This window comes from Oncorhynchus masou, chromosome 1, assembly GCF_036934945.1.
Source record: "Oncorhynchus masou masou isolate Uvic2021 chromosome 1, UVic_Omas_1.1, whole genome shotgun sequence".
NCBI lineage: Eukaryota > Metazoa > Chordata > Actinopteri > Salmoniformes > Salmonidae > Oncorhynchus > Oncorhynchus masou.
This window is the reverse complement of record NC_088212.1, coordinates 58895575-58921685: the sequence shown is the minus strand read 5'-3', so window position 1 is coordinate 58921685 and position 26111 is coordinate 58895575. Positions and strand designations below refer to the sequence as shown.

General features: G+C 44.9%; 1 protein-coding gene across 2 annotated transcripts in view; it reads right to left on the bottom strand.

The window, feature by feature from the left end:
- The window catches only part of LOC135547287 (coiled-coil domain-containing protein 102A-like), a 61469-nt gene extending 45337 nt beyond the window's left edge, over positions 1–16132 (bottom strand). For both annotated transcript variants that reach the window (XM_064976129.1, XM_064976136.1), the window contains exon 1: positions 15992–16132. The gene's annotated coding sequence lies outside the window, so the exon portion shown is untranslated. The remainder of the gene's footprint in view (positions 1–15991) is intronic.
- Positions 16133–26111: the final 9979 nt, after the last annotated feature.

Here is a 26111-nt window from a genome sequence, read left to right as displayed (position 1 = left end):
GGGATGTTTCAACACGAATCAGCCATCAAATAAAGAACCATGACCTTCAGGGGCCCTAGGGGACATAAAAGTATCAGAGACGTATTTCTAACACACACACACGCACGCACGCACGTACGCACGCACGCACACGCACGCACGCACGCACACACGCACACACACACACACACACACACACACACACACACACAAATATACTAACCAGAGACCAAACCACCTGTGGCTTACACTCACTCTCTCACACATGTGTTGACACATAAATACATTATGTTCATGTACTCACTCCCAAAGATGGGTTTAGGCAGAAAGAAATCCCATCTTTTGTCCCTGCCTGTGAGTTGTTGAGACACTGCCCACAGACTATTTGGTTTCCGCTCCGACTCATTACAACAATATGAGAGCTGAATGGATTCCCTCCCCAACCCCTTCTCTCAGACTGGAGGTAGGCAGTGAGTAGAGGGCAAGGTGCATGGTGCTAACCATAGAAATATGACTAATTCTGTTTTTATGGTGCTAACCATGTGGAAGTGGGTGTTTAGGAGGTGCGGCAGAACTTCCCTGTGTAAATAACTGAACCCCAACATAGTGTTTCCTTCACCGGACACCAACTCCACTGTAGAAAGTAATTCTGGGTCTGAATACTTTCCGAAGGCACTGTATTGTTCGCTCAGAATGTACCGACCTTGCCGATAATGAGTCTCAGTAGAGAGAGTTTAAGAATGAAGTATTTAATGGCCATCAGGAATTTCCTGCAGTCTCCCTCTGATGTGTCTAATCTGATGTGATTTATATTTAATTCGTTAGAAGACGTGTCATACACCATTCATTAAAAATCCAATCAGTTGCGCCTCAGTCACCCTGGAGGATATTTGTTTTATTTATTTAACTAAGCAAGTAAGCTAAGAACACATTCTTATTTACAACGACGGCCTACCCCGGCCAAATCCTAATGACGCAGGGTCAATTGTGCACCGCCCTATGAGACTCCCAATCACGCCCGGTTGTGATACAGCCCAGGATCGAACCAGGGTCTGTAGCGACGCCTCTAGCACTGAGATGCAGTGCCTTAGTCCAGCTGCGCCACTCGGGAGCCCAGAAAGAAGAATCAAGAGAATTGCACCAAAGCATACCATTTACGTGTCAGCCAAAGGTAAACCCAGAGAGGGAATCTTAATCTGCAGGAAAACTGCTGTGTCTTGGAAGTTTCACTTCAGGTTGACACTAGGGGGCAATAGGAGGTGATGTGCAGTGCCACCCTGCAGCTTGCCTGAATACATGAATGACTAAACAGCAGCAGCCAGCTAATTAACACTGGAGCTGATCATGCTAATGACACAGCACCACAGCACCTGGCTACAGGGCTCTGCTCTACCGCCTACAGGGATTACATCACGTTGTCTCCTTTGCTAACAATAACCAAGGATCTGAGGGGGAGAAGGTAGCTGCCTTCAGGCTACGTTGATCTTGCAGTGTTGTCACCAGTCCAGCAAGCCTGACAAAGTCTGACAAATAATTCATGAAGGGAAGCAGAGCTGTCTTTAACTCAATATACAATATGCTAAACGTAATCGCCCCCTTCCCTTTCAATCATTTGCTTACACGCGTATTTCTCTCCTCCCTATGACCAGGGCTGTCTTCCTGAAGGGCAGAGTTATTCTGAGCTCGAGTTTGTGGTCGGGTGGTCATTTCCCTGTCCTGAATCTTCCTCACTACACTTCATCATCCTGTCACTGTACAGGACATAGGGCCTGTGGACACCTGGCATTGCCGCTTTTACAGAGTTACAGCAGCTTTCCAACAGTCACATCTGGCTCCATTAACAAGGACACACACTGGACTGCAAGATAGAGGGTTGAGGAAAAAGAGGGGTGGTAAACAGTGAGGCAATGGTAAAGCAATAAAAGACTGGAAAGCTTAAAGAAGAGCTTCGACTGAAGGTCAAAATAGCGTGGGCGACGGGTCAGTGCAAAATGCAAACGCTGAACCCTATGTGCTTGATTAAAAACGGCTTCTATGGATTGTATGACGACACGTGGATCATTGTTAACTTGCCATGTTAAATATGTTGTACAGTATGAATCACTGGTGCCTCGCAATGGGAAACACATGTGAAGGATAATATATGACGTGAATAACGATGTGCATTGCCTTAACTCCCTCGAGCTATGGAAAGGGATTTTGCAAAGAAACAAAGACGGAGAACTGGAGAGAAGTAGAAATGCCAGTATTCACATTCACAGACCGTGAAGCCGAGCACGCCGAGACTTGTGAAGGAAATGGACAGCTTCAGTGGCTGGATAGACCATGTGGTTACTGAGATCCGGGTGACAGAAAAGCAGCAGCCTTGATAAGGAATAGGGAAAGATGTGGTGAGTGAGAGACATTTCAGTCAGATAATTAGGGAAGGAGCAGAGCAGACCATGTGAGGCAGTAGCTGAGGGAGAGGCGGAGAAGAAGAGGGAGGAGAGGAGGCCTTTGACAGGGCAGCCGACTCAGCCGTAGATGGGGGGGTAACAGGCTTTTCAGAGGGCAGCAGATGGGAGAGTAGAGGCCTCTATTGATGGGGTTCCCCCTCTGGATATAAAAACATACAGGTCATTTAAAGCCCAGAGTCAGCCTGCCCTTCCGCCATCCACCATGCAGGCACAAACACACTCATGTGATTTACTACCGGCCCCACTACCCATTAGAGAGGAGAGGCAGATGAGAGATGGGAGGGTAGGTGAAAGGAGAGCAGGGGAATGAATAGGAGATGTCACGGCTGTGTAAGTATGAGGAAGTACTGTGGAAGAATGTGTGAATGAGTGTGTGACTCATCGTGTGAGCGCTTGTGGCAACGTGTGTCGGGTTGGAGTGCAGAGCGAATGTTCACTCCTTTTCACTACCCTTTCTGACACTATGGGCTCTTATGAAAATCCTTTTGTGTGTACAAAATTTGGGTGTACGGCGTGTGTTTGTGTGTGTGTGTGTAGTTGAATGACCCGACGCTTTCTCTCTTTTGCTGAAACTAAATGAAGCTTGTTTGGCATCCCAATAAACACGCTATAAAAGTTTTTCACCAGTGGGCCACGGCTCTGTGGCTCTTTTGTTCTGAGGGAGGTTTGGGCAGCAGTAGAGGGGAAATAAGACACAGCCATGTAACCCATGAAAGAGACCCAGGAGCTATGGAGCAAAACAGACAGGGTTGGCTTAGATTGTTAACAACATGTTAACTACATTTCGTCTCCAATGTTTATTGAAAACATAAATAATATTGCACAATGAGCACTTGTTGTTTCTCAAATACATTGTTACAGTTGTTTGTTAGCTAGCTAGCAATTCTTTGCCATATAAGCATAGACGTGACATGAGTCAAAACACCTCAAGGTATCAAGAACAAGATAATACTAACTGAAACGAGCCACTTACAATTCCCCACATGGCAGTTTTTTGTCATTGTTGCTCTGTATCTGGCCATCCAGAACAACAACACACGACCTTCTGCCTCATTGAAGCGTGTACATCGTTTTATCAGCTAAGGATTGGTTACCACACATATACTGTATACAGTCATGGCCAAAAGTTTTGAGAATGACACAAATATTATTTTTCACTAAGTCTGCTGCCTCAGATTGTATGATGGCAATTTGCATATACTCCAGAATGTTATGAAGAGTGATCAGATGAATTGCAATTCATTGCAAAAGTCCCTGTTTGCCATGCATATTAACTGAATCCCCAAAAAACATTTCCACTGCATTTCAGCCCAGCCACAAAACGACCAGCTGACATGTCAGTGATTCTCTCGTTAACACAGGTGTGAGTGTTGACGAGGACAAGGCTGGAGATCACTCCACTGTCATGCTGAGTTTGAATAACAGACTGGAAGCTTCAAAAGGAGGGTGGTACTTGGAATCATTGTTCGTCCTCTGTCAACCATGGTCACCTGGAAGGAAACACGTGCCGTCATCATTGCTTTGCACAAAAAGGGCTTCACAGAAAAGCATATTGCTGCCAGTAAGATTGCACTTAAATCAACCATTTATCGGATCATCAAGAACCTCAAGGAGAGCGGTTCAATTGTTGTGAAGAAGGCTTCAGGGCGCCCAAGCAAGCGCCAGGACCGTCTCCTAAAGTTGATTCAGCTGCAGGATCGGGGCACCACCAGTACAGAGCTTGCACAGGAATGGCAGCAGGCAGGTGTGAGTGCATCTGCACACACAGTGAGGCGAAGACTTTTGGAGGATGGCCTGGTGTCAAGAAGGGCAGCAAAGAAGCCACTTCTCTCCAGGAAAAACATCAGGGACAGACTGATATTCAGCAAAAGGTACAGGGATTGGACTGCTGAGGACTGGGGTAAAGTCATTTTCTCTGATGAATCCCCTTTCCGATTGTTTGAGGCATCTGTAAAAAAGCTTGTCCGGAGAAGACAAGGTGAGTGCTACCATCAGTCCTGTGTCATGCCAACAGTAAAGCATCCTGAGACCATTCATGTGTGGGGTTGCTTCTCAGCCAAGGGAGTGGGCGCACTCACAATTTTGCCTAAGAACACAGCCATGAATAAAGAATGGTACCAACACATCCTCTGAGAGCAACTTCTCCCAACCATCCAGGAACAGTTTGGTGATGAACAATGCCTTTTCCAGCATTATGGAGCACATTGTCATAAGGCAAAAGTGATGACTAAGTGGCTCGGGGAACAAAACATCAATATTTTGGGTCCATGGCCAGGAAACTCCCCAGACCGTAATCCTATTGAGAACTTGTGGTCAATCCTCAAGAGGCGGGTGGACAAACAAAAACCCACAAATTCTGACAAACGCCAAGCATTGATTATGCAAGAATGGGCTGCCATCAATCAGGATGTGGCCCAGAAGTTAATTGACAGCATGCCAGGGCGGATTGCAGAGGTCTTGAAAAAGAAGGGTCAACACTTCAAATATTGACTCTTTGCATCAACTTCATGTAATTGTCAATAAAAGCCTTTGACACTTTTGAAATGCTTGTAATTATACTTCAATATTCCATTGTAACATCTGACAAAAATATCTATACACTGAAGCAGCAAACTTTTGTGAGGAAATTAATATTTTTGTCATTCTCAAAACTTTTGGCCACGACTGTACATGTCTGCATAAACAAAAGCATGCAACACAACACACATATTGAACATATCTTGAATGCTTCACTGATATGTAATAATAATTTGGTATAGTTATTTGTCTTATTTAACACATGTACAAGAGTGTATTACACACGTGTGAATTGGAAATGTGTATTTTGTGTATCCCAACTCCCCCTGAGACACCCTTGGAGAGTGGAGTCACAGCCAGCCACACCCTGGAGCAATTAGGGCTACATGCCTTGCTCCAGGGCACATTCTACAGATGTTATACCTTGTCGGCTCATGGATTCGAGGTAGCGACCTTTCGGTTACTGGCCCAATGCTCCAGGCTACCTGGTGCCGGTGTTGTTGCAATGATGTGCTGGGTTCAGCATAGTGGCCTTGCTCTGTCTCAGAGTTGTCTCTACCTGTGTATTGCTGACTGAGTGTCCTAAGTCTAAAGCAGCTCTGCATCACAGTGTGGTGCAGTATCAAATAGCCATCATTTATTCAGCAGCCAGCCCAGAGCCCAGGCAGGCCAGGAAGTGATGGAGGGCTGGAGAGATACTGTTTGACTGCATGTTTTACTGCCTGCTCTCTGCAGCTTGGTGAGACTATATATCTTTCAGCCCTGTGTTACAGCTCCTAAGCCAAGAGTAGATCACATCTGACTGCAGGGTACGAGCTTCAAAGCGTGAAACAAATGAATTCATTTTGATGGGCTATTGCTGCATAAACTTTAAGGTCAGGGTTAAGTTTAGGCATTAACTCCAAAATCTTAAGGTTAGGCATTCTGCCTCTAATTCCAAAGGTTGCAGGTTTGAATTCAGGTTTGAATTCAGGTTTGGATATATATATATAATTTTGCATGCCCAATTTTTCAGTTTTGGATTTGTTAAAAAAGTTTGAAATATCCAATAAATGTTGTTCCACTTCATGATTGTGTCCCACTTGTTGTTGATTCTTCACAAAAAAATACAGTTTTATATCTTTATGTTTGAAGCCTGAAATGTGGCAAAAGGTCACAAAGTTCAAGGGGGCCGAATACTTTCGCAAGGCACTGTATTTGGTCCTATGCTTCACCATTCCCGTCCACAACACCCTAGCAAAACTGAAACCTACTTGAAGGTAACGGTGCTCACTGGTGCACCTAGTGCCCAGTTTCTACATCATCTCCCGACGTCCTCAGACATGGATGGACGTCGAATACTGACATGGCTGGTTTGGACGCAGTGCAAACCCCAATTTATCGCTCCGCATTAGGGGGGGGGTCAAACTTTCTGGGATTAGGGGGTAGAGAGGGAGGGGCAAATCACCCATACAAACTCCAACAGAAACACACATAAAGGTGGTTGTAAAGGCCATCTGGTCCGTTGTTAGGTTATTTCCTTGTTGGAGCAGAGTGACACAAGGCTCAGACCTGCCCTGTGGGCCGGGGATGAGATGACTTAACCCCCTTTACAGACATCTCCTGCATGCACTGCAATGACCCAGCAGGATTAGGACATTTGTTTGAACGAAGCTGGGGGTGTAGGGAGAAGACACCCGTCACAGTAGGTTGTCAGGAGGTGCAAAATAAATAGTCCCAATATATCCACACTCTCTCAGTTTAGTCAGTTTCTCCTCTCTTCTACCATCACCTCATTCCCTCTCCTTGTCAAATGGTACCACTCCTCTATTCTTCCCACTATCTTCCCCTTCCTCCTCCTGCCTCTCTGCTGTCACTACTGGGGCTACGGTGGTTAGAGCAGATTCTGAGCGACAGAGTGAATCCTGCTTCTCCTCTCCTCCTCAGTGGAGCTGCTCCTCTCTGCAGGGCCCGTCAGCTCAGTGAGGAGTCCTGCTGTTTCAATCAGACGAAAACACCACTAGTCCACCACACCCTCCCATCTGTCCCCCTGCCTCTCGGCTCCCCTTTCCTTAATCATTCCTGTCCCCAAAACAGCATTTATTTTCCATTCAAATAGTATCGATAAACATGCCACCACAATCAGGAGTAATTTGCAATAACATAATTTCAGCTTGCACGGTTTAATAAAAATTGGAAATGTACCACATCACATGTTGTTGAGGAACGTCATGGGATGACTTTACCTCCTAGGATGGGTCTCAGTGTTTCTTCACTCTCAGTGTAAAGTTATTATTTTCTTAGCACCGCAATCCCAGAGCCCTCACCTCCTCCCAGTAGGTAGTCTTGTCGTTGTTGTAGTGTTAGTGTATGCAAACTTGATGATTGAGTTGGAGGCGTGCTTGGCCACGCAGTCATGTGTGAACAGGGAGTACAGGAGGGGGCTGAGTATGCACCCTTGTGGGGCCCCAGTGTTGAGAATCAGTGAAGTGGAGGTGTTGTTTCCTACCTTCACCACCTGGGGGCGGCCCGCCAGGAAGTCCAGGACCCAATTGCACTGGGCGGGATTCAGACAACACTATGGTGTTGAATGCTGAGCTATAGTCAAATAACATCATTCTTACATAGCTATTCCACTTGTCCAGATGGGATAGGGCAGTGTTTAGTGTGATGGCAATTGCATCGTCTATGGACCTATTGGCACGGTAAGCAAATTATAGTGGGACTAAGGTGACAGGTAAGATGGAGGTGATACGATCCTTGACGAGTCTCTCAAAGCACTTCATGATGACAGAAGTGAGTGCTTCGGGGCGATAGTCAGTTAGTTCAGTTACCTTAGCTTTCTTGGGTACAGTAACAATGGTGGACATCTTGAAGCATGTGTAGACCCCATACTGGGATAAGGAGAGATTCAATATGTCCGTAAACACACCAGCCAGCTGGCCTGTGCATGCTCTGAGGACGCGTCTAGGGATGCCGTCTGGGCCGGCAGCCTTGCGAGGGTTAACACGTTTAAATGTCTTACTCACGTCGGCCACGGAGAAGGAGAGCCCACAGTCCCTGGTAGCGGGCCGCGTTGGTGACACTGTGTTATCCTCAAAGCAGGCAAAGAACGTGTTAAGCTTGTCCGGAAGCAAGACGTCGGTATCCGCGACATGGCTGGTTTTCTTTTTGTAGTCCATGATTGTCTGTAGACACTGCCACATACATCTCGTAACTGAGCTGTTGAATTGCGACACCCCTTTGTCTCTATGCTGACGTTTTGCCTGTTTGATTTCCTTGCGGAGGGAATGACTACTTTGTTTGTATTCTGCCATATTCCCAGTCACCTTGCCATGTGGTGGTTCGCGCTCTCAGTTATGCGCGAATGCTGCCATCTAGTCGCAGTGGGTACAACATCACCTATCCACTTCCTGATGAACTCAGTTATCGTTTCAGTATATTCATCAATATTATTCTTGGAAGCTACCCGAAACATATCCCAGTCTGCGTGATAAAAACAATCTTGAAGCATGGATTCTGATTGGTCAGCGTTGAATAGCGTTGAATAGCATGGGTACTAAGGACTTCCCTCTATGGATCTGACTGTAATTTATTTAGGCATGTATCACAGCTTTCTGCCAGACAAAGGTATGGGTAGAGAAGCCTGGCGTTGTGCTGAGCAACTGTGCAGAGATTTTTTTAAGTGTTACTTGTTCCTGTTCCTGACAGGGGGCCCAACCCTCTTAGCCGGGCATCATGAGTAAGTGGTGGCGGCTGTAAGGCAGAAGTAATTGAGCATTAAAGCTCTCTAAATCTGTCTGCATATGGGCGGATGGAGAGAAACTACAGGATCAGACATTATGATAGGCTCTCCCAGAAGGAATGGTTTTACTGTGACGCCAACTGCCAAGACAGGGAAACCGAATACCTCCAGGAAGCTCAACAGAGGCTGACGAATGTTATTGTCTGAGACTCACATGTTTCCCCAGTTGGTGGCGGATCATCACAACAAAGCCCATTCAGTCAGTGTGGTCAGTGTGGTCAGACTACCTGTGGGTATTTCTGTGTAACTGGCTTTGAGTGCTGCACAGCAGTTGGATGAGGCTTCAGAGACCTTCATGTGAGGAACATAGGAACATAGTCCTCCCTCACGTCACTATGAAAGGCCGAACTGACGCCAGCCCATAATAAATCCCTCTCATGGTCTTCTCATCAACATGCACAGAGGAAACAGGACGACAATAAAAGAACGCATACCAGCATTCATGAGCTCATATTATTGGTCTGGTCAAGGCTGCTGGTAGTCTTGGCCTCCACCAATGAAAAGTTAAAGAGATTAATTCAATTTCAATAAACGATCCATAAACACAGACTGCCTATGACTTATTTTGCATCAGTGCTTTTATTACAGACATGTACCTACATTTGGTTTGCATGACACACTTTTATAGACACCAAACACACTCATAAATACACAGCGCCCAATGGAATCTGGGCTCTATAACATTAGGGAGAGCAGAGCTAGGTTCTTTAATGTAGCCGAGGCCTGGTCCTCCTCACCATTCGTTCCACTGACGGACCAAACCAGGTCTGATGTCTGCACTCTGTGGACGTAAATAGGGGCCTCTTTCTCTAATAATGAAGTGCATAGCATGCCACAGTCCCTCTCAACCTAAAGCCACTAGCAGCTGCTTCTGGTGCATCTGGCAGACTGCTTAGAGAGGCACAGATCGTCCAATGATGTCAGTCCGTTTGTCCCACCCAAAAGGCTACAGGATGACTTACGGTCACTCCCTGGAGAGAGAGCAGCCAAACTTGTTTCCAGGTTGGAAGGAGAGGGAAGGGAATAGGGGGTTTGTCAGTGGTGGTCAGTCAATTCCCCAACTATGCTGTCTGCTCCACCCAAATCTCCTTCCTGTGGTCTCTGGACAACAACATAATAATCTCTGAAAACAACGTTAAAGTCACTCTCTCACAACACACACTCGGGTTAAAGACGCTAGAGTTAAACAGAAGGTTGCTTTGACGGCAGCAACCACAGCAAGATTGCTCGATAGTGATGCCCCATTGACAGACCAGACCAAAGGCATTCCATGCCTTGCTCAAATGTAACATTACTGCCAAACAGTAATTACAATGTCTTATATAAAGCTAAAGTTAGGCATTCGGTCAGATTCACATGGAAAGACTTGCAGGCAGTACGGAGTTCACATCAATAGCCTCTGAATCAGAGCGTTTTCTAAACCGTTGTGATGCACTATTCCTTTTAATGCTTAAACTCAGAACGGAGCAATATTGAGACAATCCACTACTATCTGTAACAGCTGATGTTATGTCATCAAAACGTTCACAGGAGCCATGTGCCCCTGAGCCCATATGCATTGCAAGCAAGGTCATTCTTCCACTGTGTTCCAGTGAAATGTGCAGTCTCCGAGTGTGTCTTTGGGGATTTGAGATATGCAAAAAACACACTTCCAATTCACACATGCGTATAATACACACTTGCACATGTGTGAAATAGGACAAATATATTACTATGCAAAGGCCAGCAAATTCCTCCTAGATCCTCTCATCGTTGATACAGAGCCTTTTCTTCCCTCCGTTCTCCCAGGTTTGGCCAGAGCTACAGAATGACAAGGCCAAACAACAAGTGTTGAGAAGGCCCAATTAAGATGACAGGTTACAGGACAGACGGACGGACGGACGGACGGACGGACGGACGGACGGACGGACGGACGGACGGACGGACGGACGGACGGACGGACGGACAGACAGACAGACAGACAGACAGACAGACAGACAGACAGACAGACAGACAGACAGACAGACAGACAGACAGACAGAGGATGACAGAGAGAGAGAAAAGACAGATAGACAAAGAGAGAATGACAGAGAGAGAGAAAGACAGAGACGGAGAGAGAGAGAGAAAAAGACAGAATGAAAGACAGAGAATGAAAGACAGACAGAGAGAGAAATACAGAGAGAGACGCTAACACTAAATCAACATCTGTCTAATCACAGCTCCTCATCAGAGCCACAAGTCTCAACCCTAACTGTCTCAAGATCTCAAGTAAAATAGTGATGGATGCTGGTTATTGATATATGATCCTCTACATACAAGATAATATCTAAATCTGTGAGACTGTGCCATACTGAACACTATGCAGATCTCTGGATTCAGCCATATCATTCGTTATCACAGTGGTGTGTCACAAGTTAGCTCTGCAGAAGGCGGATAATTCAATTGAGAGATTAGGATACCATCACGCAAACAAAAACGGTCTCTTATCTCTTAACCTTTTCAAGTGTGAGTTCTAAATATCTCTAACGGTCGCCCCAGCGTGAGTTTCTTTACGCGTGAGATGTCAGAATGCACTCACTGTTCCAAAATGTGATTGTTACGCAACCGGACAGTTTTCTTTTTTACCTTTATTTAACTAGGCAAGTCAGTTAAGAACAAATTCTTATTTTCAATGACTGCCTAGGAACAGTGGGTTAACTGCCTGTTCAGGGGCAGAATGGCAGATTTGTACCTTGTCAGCTCGGGGTTTGAAATTGCAACCTTCCAGTTACTAGTCCAACACTCTAACCACTAGGCTACCCTGCCGCCCCAGTTAACCCGCACTGCCCTCAAACCACGGCACCCGCTGGCTGCTAATTATCTATAGGCTATGTTTATAATTGTCCATTTCTAATTATTTTCCAAAAATATATATTTTCTAACAACAGTTTGAATTGAGGTGTGTTCCGCCTCCTCATTAATTCACATAGAAGTAGCCCACTTCACTGTTGCGGACAATTTATGTTTGAGGCTTTACAGCTATATTAACTTCTCTCTTTGAAGAGAGCCCAAGCACTTCCCCCAGTGTTTCCCTAGATCAAGTGTGCAGACATCTTGCATAAACATTTTCTCCCTGGCACATTTTCTGTCTGGCACTCGCATTGCCTTTATTGTTGTTTTCCTTACAATTAACTTTGGACATGTGTGTGTTCCTATCAAAGTAAGTGCCTTATTTTCTAAATATCATGTTATAGTTTCTACTGTAGCATACCGTATGTATGGAGCATAATGTATTTACTGTTTTATTCACATGTTTTCAAGTGCTGGTGACAAATCATGCATTCAGATTTTTGCGTAGATTGTAATGAACACGTATGTAAAATACGTTTTTTGAAGGTTATACTCATTATGACCAGCTTATGCTAAGCTATTTGCCAGCTATCCGTCGCGCCATGTTTCTTGACATTATACAATGCATTTTGGGTGCTCACGTCTGTCAGGCCAAAGATGCTATAACAGAAGGAGGCGAAGGGATAGATCACGCATCTTTCGAGTAAACTTCCGGGAGTGAATGAAGGGAAGTGAATGACAGTAGACGACACACCCCCTTCAACATGCATACTGCAAACAGACCCAACTCATCTAGTCCTCTCTTCCTATCTTTGGTTGGCACGGGGGGGAAAAGACGAATACGGCACAAACTACCCATCGGCGGATTACTTTCTGTTTGTCAAATGTTTTTTACTCAATTCTTTTGATCAATGGTGAGCTCACCCGTGATGTGATGAATTGTAAATAGTATTTGCTATTAGCTCATTCATATTATGGTTGCCGTCAGCCGAATGTTAACTAAATAGGACTGAATGTGTTCTGTGAATGTCTGAACATTGCATCCAAAAATAAACTGGTCACATTCAGGACATGATGTTGTAACGACTGTGTTTATGCAAATTCTAAATAGCCGTTCTAATCACACCGGCTTGAGCATACGCTGCAGGGGCCACTTTAGAATGATCACACCCGTGTCTTGGTAAGTGTCAAAGCGTTAATGAGCTTCTGGATCAGTCATTAAGCCAAGCCTCAGACTGTATATCCATCCTAAGGCTGATGATATGACAACAAGCATGGTCATGTCACTGCAATAGGAGCTTCTAGACATCAATCGGTCATAGGGTCTCTGTCCCTGACCATGAACTTACCAGCCCAGAGCTGATAGAGGAAGTGGTTCCTGTTAATAACAGTCATTACTTATTACACCCAGTGCCACAGAGTTCTACTGACGTCAGCTCTGATTGGTCACTTGTTTTTCTTCTGGAGACCTCTTCCAGTCAGGAATAAATAGGCATGTTTATGGATCTCCTGTTGACAGCAACTAGACTTCAAAGCCCAAAGACATGTCAGTCAAATAACTGGATTAGAGAGAGAGAGAGAGAGAGAGAGAGAGAGAGAGAGAGAGAGAGAGAGAGAGAGAGAGAGAGAGAGAGAGAGGTTAGAGGGGGGAGCGAGAGAGCGAGAGAGAGAGAGAGAGAGAGAGAGAGGGGAGAGTGAGAGGTTAGAGGGGGGCGAGCGAGAGAGAGAGAGAGAGAGAGAGAGAGAGGGGGAGCGAGAGAGCGAGAGAGCGAGAGAGAGAGAGAGAGAGAGAGAGGTTAGAGGGGGGAGCGAGAGAGCGAGAGAGAGAGAGAGAGAGAGAGAGAGAGAGAGAGAGAGAGGGAGAGGTTAGAGGGGGGAGCGAGAGAGAGAGAGAGAGAGAGAGAGAGCAAAGGGAATAGAGAAGGGGGGTTGAGCAGGGGAGAGCAAACACTATGAGAGGGTAAAGAGCTGGGTGTGGAGGAATGGAATGCATTTAGCGAGAATGATTGTAGGTACACTGTCAATTTGGCAGGCAGGCTACATACCAATTGCTCTTGATTGCACCAAAAATAAACACAGTATAACCTCCAGTATTTATCCTGGACATTCACTAAAAGAGTAGCGGTGCTACACTTAATCACCAGTAATCTATGAGCCGTTGTTATATTCTGACATTGTTTATGTAAGTGTTGAGATGGGTGTAGAGGTATTGGAGGATGCTGATATTCCACACAGGAAGTAAGAAAAAGGAGAGGTATTTTCAAAGCCAAAGGCATAGTCTACTCTACATGTAGCGTGGAGTCTTTGGGTTTTCAGAAAAGAGGTACATCAATCCTGTGTAGGTATTGTTATTACACACACATACACAGATTCAGAATGTCAGTTCACAGACACACAGCGTGCTGCATGTGGCAGGCAAGCAGATGGGTCTCTGCCATCCTAAAAATGTGGTGTTGCCGTGACAACCACACACGGTGGAGTTGTCCATCTGCGTGTGTGCATGTGTGTATGTGTGTGTGAGAAGAAACCAACTCGAGATGTGAATTATCTCAGTATTTGGGTCTGTCTGTTTAGCTGACCCAAACATCACGTAGCCATTAAGTAGCTTACCAAAGCAAGCCCAGTTTGTGTTCGGACATTCATTCAGGGGGTTATGTGCCTGAATGTGGGGAGTAAGGTTGTAAAGAAAAGATCAGTTGGACTCATCCCCATCATCCTCATTCTTGTCATATTTATCCAGTAGGTAGGCAGACTATAGTAGGCTAAACAGGGACATCACTGGGGGTGGACTACAGCCAGAGCAGCCACGGTTTCTGTGAGCATGTCTCACTCAACCCCAAGCCTGGTTAGTCAAGCCAGGAGCATTGAGAAAAGAAGCAGAATAAAGGGGACAAGAGGCCTCAAGATTATTTTGAAAAAAGGTGGAGGTGGAGAAAGGGGAACATGGTGAGAGGTATAGGGCCAGGTGTCCTATGAATCCATGTTCACTTTTCAGCAAGACATAATTATTTAACTGCTCTCTATTGTAACTATTTTAAAAACGGAAAGCAATACGCAAAGATGACAACCTACCATTATAATTTAGAATGGTGGGATTTATGGTGGAAGAACATTTGCTGCGGCCTTGGAGTTGCTATAACAAGTGTGGAAAATGTGAGAGTGACCTGGGCTTCATGAAACGTGTCTGCCCTCACATTAACACCGTTTTGAAGTGGAAGGCCAAGGGTGTTTATTTTTAAAGCTGGGTGTCAAAGGCAGATGGCACAGACCTCGACCCAGCCTGGAGGAAAACCACATGATGTTTTGAAAAACCTAAACGCTGTGTCTATTCAATCAAAACCGCTCGGTATGTTGGTGAAGGGGAGAAGAGATGAGGGAATGACAGCTGTGCTGGATGAAAGAGAGGGAAAGAGAGATACATGGAGATAGAAAGAGGAATAGAGTTCACTTGAAAACAAAACATAATAAGCATGTCCCATTGATTCAATGTGACTTTCACAGTATTATCGAAAATATAACAAAAACATGTAATGCAGTACCCTAAAATAAGATTTTAGGGAAAAGTAGGCTACAGAGCTGGCATCATCTTCTGGGATACACCCATTCATTACAAACAAAAACAACTAAAAAGAAGGGGAAAGTTGCACGCAAGCCGTGTAACGGAGTTTTCAACAAAGTAGGCCGAGACAAACATTTATATTTAGAAAAAGATCATGCAGAGATGTCCAGTCCTGTAGAACTAACTTCCATGCTGATGTTAACACAGTAGAACTAGTGCTGCGACATCAATGATGGCACAATACTTTTCAGCAGATGGATTCACCAAGTATGATGCCACTGAATGTCAAAAATGTGTCATTCCACCAACTTATATTATTCGGTGTCACTCCGCGGTCTTGTTCAACAGTCCCCTAAACGTGTCGTAGCAAATACTGTAGTGTAGCATGATTGTTTCTTCAATAAGAGCTACAGTATCCATCACAACTCTGTTGTGAGATTGTTACACACGCGCCTCGTTATAAACGAGTTATAAGTGCGTCATTGCAGTTCATCAGCAAGGCCATTTCACAGGGGAAATGACGGTCAACTCAAACAGAGAATAATTCACTCCTGACAGCTACAATACTATTAGTAAGCTAGGTGGAGTGACGGGGAAAAAAATGATTCCATTATATCAACTTCATGGTGTGGTGATTCTGTAGTAAAAGCGAGCAACAATGGGTTTGCAACAATGTATAGACATTGTCAAGTTAGTCAACAAACAGACAAACGTCTGTACTATATTTATTCACGAATGTTGAATAATATCCACACACACACACACAAGGACAGAAAGGGATCAGACTGGGCTTCCCCTGCATGGAATTCGACCGTGTTGTCTGTCATTTGACACCACACAGTGAACCTAGCTGTCCACAGCAGAATAAAAATACATATATGCACATACCTTTTATAATGGCACAAGTTCAGCTTATTCTAAATGCCACTTGATGCGATATGTGTCGGGTAGAAGTCGCTATTCTCTCTTCGATAGTCTTCACGTCATTCTTCCTACAGGAATTTTTCCTCGGGAAGTGGAGGTTCGTTAGCGGAGTGGGGAAGCGAAAAAGGGTGGGACTTGGAGATGAGGGCGGTGTCGACGAAGGCGCTTTTGAAACCATCCATCTAGCCTACTGACAGTTTGAGAAGTTGCTGAAAAGGCCAATTGAATTGGGCATTCCCACTTTGACCTGGCATGTATCACGAACGTGTGCAAATAGGTTGTAAACCGTTTAATTCCGTCCTTTTTCATTAGCAGAGTGAATGTATCGCTCACATTTTGCAACATTGTTCTTATGAGTCAGGGATACTTTGTTACACTGTCAGAGAGATAAGAAAAAATATGTACGGACATAATGCAGCCAATTGTAAATATTTGTAGCTTAACCCTTGAAGTATGGGAAGAATAGCCTTGATTATATCATCATATCCATGGTTAAATAAACAGCCAATGTATCTGTAACACGTTTTACTGAATTCCAAATCAAAGAAAACAATGCGGATTAAAAGTGTTTTTCTTTCAACTTTTTTTTAAGGAAGAGGATCCAAGCTTTCTCTCTTTAAGTAGGCTACGACTTCACAGAGTAAAACCTCTATGGGGTGTGTGCTTTCTCACCAGTAATTGGTTTTTCAGTGCGTTACATCAGCTGCACTGTTGGAACTCAAATATCTTCCTTTGATAAATGATGTATATGATCTCCGTTCTCCAGAACATTTGTGGCAAACACACGAAGTGAGGCTAACATTTCTACTCATTATGCACTCTCTCAATGGATGAATTGTATATCTCCACCAACTTAAATTACCCCTAAACTTGGGCGTATCCATTGAGATAACACTTACCAGGGTGCTAAATCCACAAAAAAAATGCTTCAGCTGATTGATTAAATGCAGGCGTGGACTGCAGTACAGAGACAGTACAGAGACAGTACAGAGACAGGGCCTGGTGCCAAAGTAACTCTCTCTCCCTAGCCTATCATTGTCTGTGGGAGCCAGTCCATCAGTGTGGAGTGGTCTGCACCCCCTCCCAGGGAGACAACCGTTGAGCCAGAGAGGGGGTAAATGAAACCAGAGGGACTGAGGAGAGAGACTATGAAACCCCTGCCAGAAAAGTATTGTATTAATTTAAGAGGAGCGTTTCATATTTTGCAGAAATCTATTACATGAGTAATGCAAAGAGGATACTAGCCTCTATTACACTATACTAGAATATTAGAGTGGTGGTCTTTGGTATGGGGTGTTTCTGGTTGGGTCAAGTGGTCAGGAAAAACTCCTGACTCTACCTATAAGGTGTGGTATTGAGCGTACCTGGGGTTAGAGGTCAAGGATGAGGTGGAGGTGAGAAGGTGAGTGACTGAAAGAGGCACATCCTTTCAAATCAACGATTTCATTGTGTTATGTATAATCCTGTCTAACTGTTATCTGTTATAACAATTGCAGCTTTTCTTCACCATGTGGGGGAAGAGGGGGTGGCGAATAATACTTCAGGGACGAGTTCAACAATATGGAGGCCAAAGACAGAATGACATGTGCACTGTCGTGGGCGCTCTGACTGCACTCCTCTCTCACAGCACTCTCTCTCATGTTCCCTAGGGAGCCGAGCAGCCCCCCCCCCCCACCCCCCCCCCCCCACCCCCACACAGGCCCTCTCAGGATAACTGGTAATAGCTGATAATGAGGTCACGTCCTTTGGGGTTTCCTCTCAGACTCCACACAGCCAGGAGACTCACATATCTGTGGTCTGGGTGGGGGGACTGAGGATTTGAATTTGAGACGGTATGGGCAAGGGGAAACACATTGTTCGAAGTTCTGAAACTAGGACACGGATAGAAATTATGAAAGGGGGAGTGCCTTCTTTTTCTAACCAACCTTTTTATTGCTACTCAATGTGCCTATGTTTTGTTTGCCTGGCTGATTTTTCGTTTTTTTTTCAAGTCTCAGCTGGACTGTACAGGAAGTGTGTGCATTATTTACATTAGCAACATGTAAAGCATAACAGGACATACAATTGCACTGTCACTTCTATTCAGTCATCAGCTTTGAACCAGGGATGGGAGAAGACCATCCACACAAATCAAGCAGGGGATTCTTCAGGTAGAGAGCCTAGTATTCACTGTGAACAGCAAGAAAGGAAGAAAGAGTCTTTCTTGTTCTCCCCTGCTTACCTCGGCACAGCCAGCAGCTCTCTCAGATGTTTGGGAAAATGCATGTAATACAATCGCACTTTCAGCCGAGCACATCGGCACGGGCCTAGTTTATGCCGTGTGGAGCAGGATGGGGCTCGGCAGAGAGGGAGGGAAGGGTAAATGGGGACAGGAGGTTCTCCTTCTGTTCTTCCCCAGCCCAGCAGCTAGTCTCTGGGGCTCGCTGTGTTGAAAGATCACCATGTCTTCTGTAGATCTGGTTCATGAGAAGTCATACAAACCACGGAAGGAGTCATCATCATGTATACATGAGTGAATATTCCACCCACACTCTTACTTACTCAAACATATCAAATCAAATGTTATTTGTCACATGCTCAGGTGTAGACCTTATGGCGAAATGCTTACTTTACAAGCCCTTAAGCAACAATGCAGATAAAGAAATAGAGTTTAAAAAAAATATTTACTAAATAATCTAAAGTTTAAAAATAAAAATAAATAAAAAAGAGACAAGTACATAACAATTACAAGGCTATATACAGGGGATACCGGTACCAATGTGCGGGGGTACAGGTTAGTCGAGGTAATTTGTAAAATGACTATGCATAGATAACAAACAGCTAGTAGCTGTTAATGTAAATAGTCTGGGTGGCCATTTGATTCGTCTAGCTGTTCAGCAATCTTATGGCTTGAAAAACATACCCTCAGAGTACACCCACACAAACAAGCACACACAAGTCAACGCAAAAAGGCATGCACAGGTCGCTTCCAAAGAAAACAAATTATTGCTACATCACATTGTGGAACCCTGGAGTTGTTTTCAAAGCCAGGAAACTTTCACTGAAGCTCTGCCCAGTCACAGCAGGGAGACATCCAAGAAGAGGAGGAGGGATATGCGGAGGAGAGAAGGAGAGAGAGGGTGCAGATGGAGCGAGAGAGTAAGAGAGAGAGAGAGAGTGTAAGTAGAGGGGACATCTCAAAGTAGAGATCGTAGAGAGAAGCCAAGCCTCTGAGTTGTTTGGATCAGCATGAGGGTGATGTACACTTCGAACAAGGATTCCGAGAGACCACACAAAAATAATACACACAGATCTACAGCAGAGTATAGGGACTTTCCAGGGCAAACTAACAAACTTAGATTCTGCTCCCAACACAGTGCTACACAAGTTCACTTTATACCAGTATTGCAGAATTGGGGCATAAAATAGTAAGTCACTGGGCCTCCAGAGTGTCGCAGCGGTCTAAGGCACTGGTGTCACTACAGACCTGGGTTTGATCCCCGGCTGTGTCACAGCGGGCTGTGACCGGGAGTCCCATAGGGCGGCGCACAATTGGCCCAGTATTATCCAGTATCTGACTGTGAGTCAGTGTATCAGAGTGTGCATATGCTATCACAACAATTACTCTGTTCTCAAATGTTCCACACCATCCCTCTTTCTTCTGTCTTGCAGGGGAAAAGCTGTGTTTGAAATCTCTCTCTCTCTCAGCATTAACTTCAAAGAGGATGTTGAATGTGCAGAGAGACTGAGCTCTCTTATGTAGGCCATGTTTGGAATGTGAGAAACTGGAGGAATATGGTTTTGCTGTTAATAAGATAATCACTTTCTGCACAATCAACTCTTTCCCATCCTGTGGGACCTGGAATTTTGCTCTCTTCCTCTGTATCACTGGACAGCACATATGTTAGCTGTGCTTTACCTACAAACACACTGTAGGGTACGACCATATAAACATATCAACCAAATAACAGTAGACAAGCCTTATGTGGAATGTTGATCTCTGTGCTTTTTTATTTTATTTTTATTTCACCTTTATTTAACCAGGTAGGCTAGTTGAGAACAAGTTCTCATTTGCAACTGCGACATGGCCAAGATAAAGCATAGCAGTGTGAACAGACAACACAGAGATACACATGGAGTAAACAATTAACAAGTCGATAACACAGTAGAAAAAAAAGAGAGTCTATATACATTGTGTGCAAAAGGCATGAGGAGGTAGGCGAATAATTACAATTTTGCAGATTAACACTGGAGTGATAAATGATCAGATGATCATGTACAGGTAGAGATATTGGTGTGCAAAAGAGCAGAAAAGTAAATAAATAAAAACAGTATGTGGATGAGGGAGGTAAAAATGGGTGGGCTATTTACCGATAGACTATGTACAGCTGCAGCGATCGGTTAGCTGCTCAGATAGCAGATGTTTGAAGTTGGTGAGGGAGATAAAAGTCTCCAACTTCAGCGATTTTTGCAATTCGTTCCAGTCACAGGCAGCAGAGACCTGGAACGAAAGGCGGCCAAATGAGGTGTTGGCTTTAGGGATGATCAGTGAGATACACCTGCTGGAGCGCGTGCCACGGGTGGGTGTTGTCATCGTGACCAGTGAACTGAGATAAGGCGGAGCTTTACCTAGCATGGACTTGTAGATGACCTGGAGCCAGTGGGTCTGGCGATGAATATGTAGCGAGGGCCAGCCGACTAGAGCATACAGGTCGTAGTGGTGGGTGGTATAAGGTGCTTTAGTAACAAAACGGATGGCACTGTGATAAACTGCATCCAGTTTGCTGAGTAGAGTGTTGGAAGCTATTTTGTAGATGACATCGCCGAAGTCGAGGATTGGTAGGATAGTCAGATTTACTAGGGTAAGTTTGGCGGTGTGAGTGAAGGAGGCTTTGTTGCGGAATAGAAAGCCGACTCTAGATTTGATTTTAGATTGGAGATGTTTGATATGAGTCTGGAAGGAGAGTTTACAGTCTAGCCAGACACCTAGGTACTTATAGATGTCCACATATTCTAGGTCGGAACCATCCAGGGTGGTGATACTAGTCAGGCGTGCGGGTGCAGGCAGCGAATGGTTGAACAGCATGCATTTGGTTTTACTAGTGTTTAAGAGCAGTTGGAGGCCACGGAAGAAGTGTTGTATGGCATTAAAGCTCATTTGGAGGTTAGATAGCACAGTGTCCAAGGACGGGCCGGAAGTATACAGAATGGTGTCGTCTGCGTAGAGGTGGATCAGGGAATCGCCCACAGCAAGAGCAACATCATTGATATATACAGAGAAAAGAGTCGGCCCGAGAATTGAACCCTGTGGCACCCCCATAGAGACTGCCAGAGGACCGGCCAGCATGCCCTCCGATTTGACACACTGAACTATGTCTGCAAAGTAGTTGGTGAACCAGGCAAGGCAGTCATCAGAAAAACCGAGGCTACTGAGTCTGCCGATAAGAATATGGTGATTGACAGAGTCGAAAGCCTTGGCAAGGTCGATAAAGACGGCTGCACAGTACTGTCTTTTATCGATGGCGGTTATGATATCGTTTAGTACCTTGAGCGTGGCTGAGGTGCACCCATGACCGGCTCGGAAACCAGATTGCACAGCGGAGAAGTTACGGTGGGATTCGAGATGGTCAGTGACCTGTTTGTTGACTTGGCTTTCGAAGACCTTAGATAGGCAGGGCAGGGGGATGACTGCGGCAGCTTTCCAATCTTTGGGGATCTTAGATGATATGAAAGCGAGGTTGAACAGGCTGGTAATAGGGGTTGCGACAATGGCGGCGGATAGTTTCAGAAATAGAGGGTCCAGATTTTCAAGCCCAGCTGATTTGTACGGGTCCAGCTCTTTCAGAACATCTGCTATCTGGATTTGGGTAAAGGAGAACCTGGAGAGGCTTGGGCGAGTAGCTGCGGGGGGAGGGGGGTGTTCGTGTTACCTAGCCTCAGTGCAGTGGGCAGCTGGGAGGATGTGCTCTTGTTCTCCATGGACTTCACAGTGTCCCAGAACTTATTGGAGTTAGAGCTAAGCCTGAAGAAGCTGGCATTTGCTTTCCTGACTGACTGCGTGTATTAGTTCCTGACTTCCCTGAACAGTTGCATATCGCGGGGACTATTTGATGCTATTCCGCCACAGGATGTTTTTGTGCTGGTCGAGGGCAGTCAGGTCTGGAGTGAACCAAGGGCTATATCTGTTCTTAGATAAGCATGCTCCGTTCAAAATGCAGATCTAAAATGGTGAGGAAGTTACTTTGAAAGAATGACCAGGCATCCTCAACTGACGGGATGAGGTCAATGTCCTTCCAGGATACCCGGGCCAGGTCGATTAGAAAGGCCTGCCAACAGAAGTGTTTTAGGGAGCGTTTGACAGTGATGAGGGGTGGTCGTTTGACTGCGGGTCCGTAGCGGATACAGGCAATGATGCAGTGATCGCTGAGATCCTGGTTGAAGACAGCGGAGGTGTATTTGGAGGGCCAGTTGGTCAGGATGACGTCTATGAGGGTGCCCTTGTTTACAGATTTAGGGTTGTACCTGGTGGGTTCCTTGATGATTTGTGTGAGATTGAGGGCATCTAGCTTAGATTGTAGGACTGCCGGGGTGTTAAGCAAATCCCAGTTTAGGTCACCTAACAGAACAAACTCTGAAGATAGATGGGGGGCAATCAATTCACAAATGGTGTCCAGGGCACAGCTGGGAGCTGAGGGGGGTCGGTAGCAGGCGGCAACAGTGAGAGACTTATTTCTGGAGAGAGTAATTTTTTAAAGTAGCAGTTCGAACTGTTTGGGTATGGACCTGGAAAGTATGACATTACTTTGCAGGATATCTCTGCAGTAGACTGCAACTCCTCCCCCTTTGGCAGTTCTATCTTGACGGAAAATGTTATAGTTGGGTTTGGAAATCTCTGAATTTTTGGTGTCCTTCCTGAGCCAGGATTCAGACACGGCAAGGACATCAGGGTTAGCAGAGTGTGTTAAAGCAGTGAGTAAAACAAACTTAGGGAGGAGGATTCTAAATGTTGACATGCATGAAACCAAGGCTTTTTCGATCACAGAAGTAAAAAAATAAGGGTGCCTGGGGACATGCAGGGCCTGGGTTTACCTCCACTTCACCCGCGGAACAGAGGAGGAGTAGTATGAGGGTGCGGCTAAAGGCTATCAAAACTGGTCGCCTAGAGCGTTGGGGACAAAGAATAAAAGGAGCAGATTTCTGGGCATGGTAGAATATATTCAGGGCATAATACGCAGACAGGGGTATGGTGGGGTGCAGGTACAGCGGAGGTAAGCCCAGGCACTCGGTGATGATAAGAGAGGTTGTATCTCTGGACATGCTGGTTGTAATGGGTGAGGTCACCGCATGTGTGGGAGGTGGGACAAAGGAGGTATCAGGGGTATGAAGAGTGGAACTAGGGGCTCCATTGTAAGCTAAAACAATGATAACTAACCTGAACAACAGTATACAAGGCATATTGACATTTGAGAGAGAAATACAGCAAGGCATAGAGTAGTCACATGTGTTCATTGGGAGAGCTAGCTTAACCAGTAGGTGAGACAACAACAGTTTATCAGCTAGCACAACAACAGCAGGTAAAATGGCGTTGACTAGGCAGGGAGGGTCGGATTAACTACACACAGAGCCTGAGTGCGGCCGACAGATAAAACATAAACAAACAGAATAGAGTACCGTGATGAATGGTTATTTACATGCAATATGCATTTTGACCAAACGTGGCGCTATATATATTCAAGTTCACTGCAGCCTCAATGCAATTGCTTCATTCACTGTGTAGACCAGGCCTGGGCAAAGGCCGGGCCGGGGGCCGTATGAGGCCGGCGACCTGTTTCAATACGGCCTGACGAATCATGCTCAGAACACATAAATAATTTGTGATAGTAAAATTTTGAAAAACGTATTTGCTATTCAAATTAAAAGCCCAATGAATACTTGCCTTTGTGTGATGATTTCACTCCTACCACTTGCGGGACATTTATTTTGAAGGCACGTATAAATAATGTAGGGTGTTCCAGCAAGAGTGGACATCGAAATATTTCTTTATTGAGGTATCAGTTGTGGTATGTGCCCTTAGTGTGCAAAGAGAGCATTGCTGTCTTGTCCCGACACTTCCAGACGAAGCACGCAGAGAAATATGGGGATGTGTCTGCTGAGCAGAGGGCAAGTGCATCGAGAGAGTTGCTTTCTCAGTTGCAAAAGTACAAATAACTTTTCACAAAACTGCATTCAGCAAACGGCGGAATTGCAAAAGCTAGATATGTACTGTCCAACAAAATTGCTAAACATGGCAAGCCATTCGCTGAGGGCAAATTCATTAAAGAATGTTTGACTCTGCAGCAATCCTTTGCCCTGACAAGAAAGATAATGTTTACCTGTCAAGACTAACAGTGACACGGCGTGTTGAGGACATCACAAAGAATATGGAACAACAGTTGAAAGACAAGGTAAAGGATTTCACCTATTCCTCATTGGGCCTGGATGAGAGCAGTGATGCAAGTGACACCGTGCAGTTGTTGATATTCTTACGAGGCATAATCCCAGACTTTGAAATTACAGAGGAGTTTGCTTCAGTGTAGTCAATGAAGAGCACAGCCACAGGGAAAGATTTATTGGAGGAGGTTAATAACGCCCAAACTAATAATGCCCAAACTTAACATGAAAAAACGTTGAAAAGGATACAAGATCAAGTAGCTCAGCTGAACCGAGATCAAAAAATTATTTTCCTGCATTGTATTATTCATCAGAAGGTGCTCTTCCAATGTGTTCTGAAAATGAGACATGTTGTGGATACAGTCATTTAAAGTGGTAAACTTCAAAAGAGCAAAATCTATAAACCACGGGCAGTTTGTCTCACTGTTAGTAGAGACAGAGTCGGGTCATGAAGATCTCCCCTACCACACAAACGTGAGATGGCTGAGTTTAGGGAAGGTGCTTAAAAGGATGTGGGACCAGATTGCTGAGATTTTGCAAATGAAAGGAAAATAAGTGGATTTCCCTCAACTGCAAGATAAAGAATGGTTGGCTGATTTTGCCTTCACCATGGACATCATGGCTGAATGAACTGAATTCCAAACTACAAGGGAAGGGCCTTTTGCACATCAGATGTACAGCCCTGTCAAAGCCTTCAAGGGAACATTTACTCCTCCTGACCCGCCAAGTAGAAGCCAACAATCTCACCCACCTTCCGACACTACTAGTCTGTTCCCTATCAGATGACCCGCGGGAGAAGAATACAACGATGCTGCATGCGTTGAACGGTAAGTTTTCTCGTCATTTGGAGGATTTCATAGTGTTGGAAAATGGCATGTTGTTGGTTTCATCTCCTTTCACCTTCAATGTGGATAACGCTCCCTCTGACCTGCAACTTGAGCATATCGGTCTTCAGTCTGATGCAGTGATTGGAGGACTATTCAAAACAATGTTACTGACGAGGTTCTATGCATCTCTCGATGAACAAAACTTTCCAAAGATTAGGAGTCATGCTCAGAAGATGTTTGTACTGTTTGGGTCAACCTATGTACAGTATGTGAACATATATTTTCAGTGATGAAATATAACAAGGCACAGATCACCTCTTACTGACTCTCACCTCTCAGAAATCCTGCGCATAGCGACGTCAGAAACTATACCTGACTTCACTGCTCTAGTCAATCCCCATAAGAGACTTCACTCCTCACACTGATTGAGTAGTTTAGATGTAATGTTGAGCTCTCTCTCTTTCTTGTGTTTTTGTGCATAACCGTTAACAAGAGTTCTGTCCGTGGTGCTGAATGCACAGTGAACTTTTCCCTCTGTGTAGTTCATTGCATGTTTAATAATGAAAATACCTACCAAAAGGACAACATGGATGTGGTTTATTTCTGTACTTGTTAAAAAAGTCAATTAAGTACCATATCTAGATGTGATTTACAGTAGCTATATCTGTCAACACAGTCATACACATGATGTATAATCCTGTAATATGATTCTGGCCACGATGGCAAAAAATATATTCTAATGTGTCCCTCCATGGAAAATAATTGCCCAGGCCTGATGTAGACATACATACAGTCGACACCTCAATACTGTTTCTAATCTGAGGCAATCTTTTAAAGTCTATAATGTA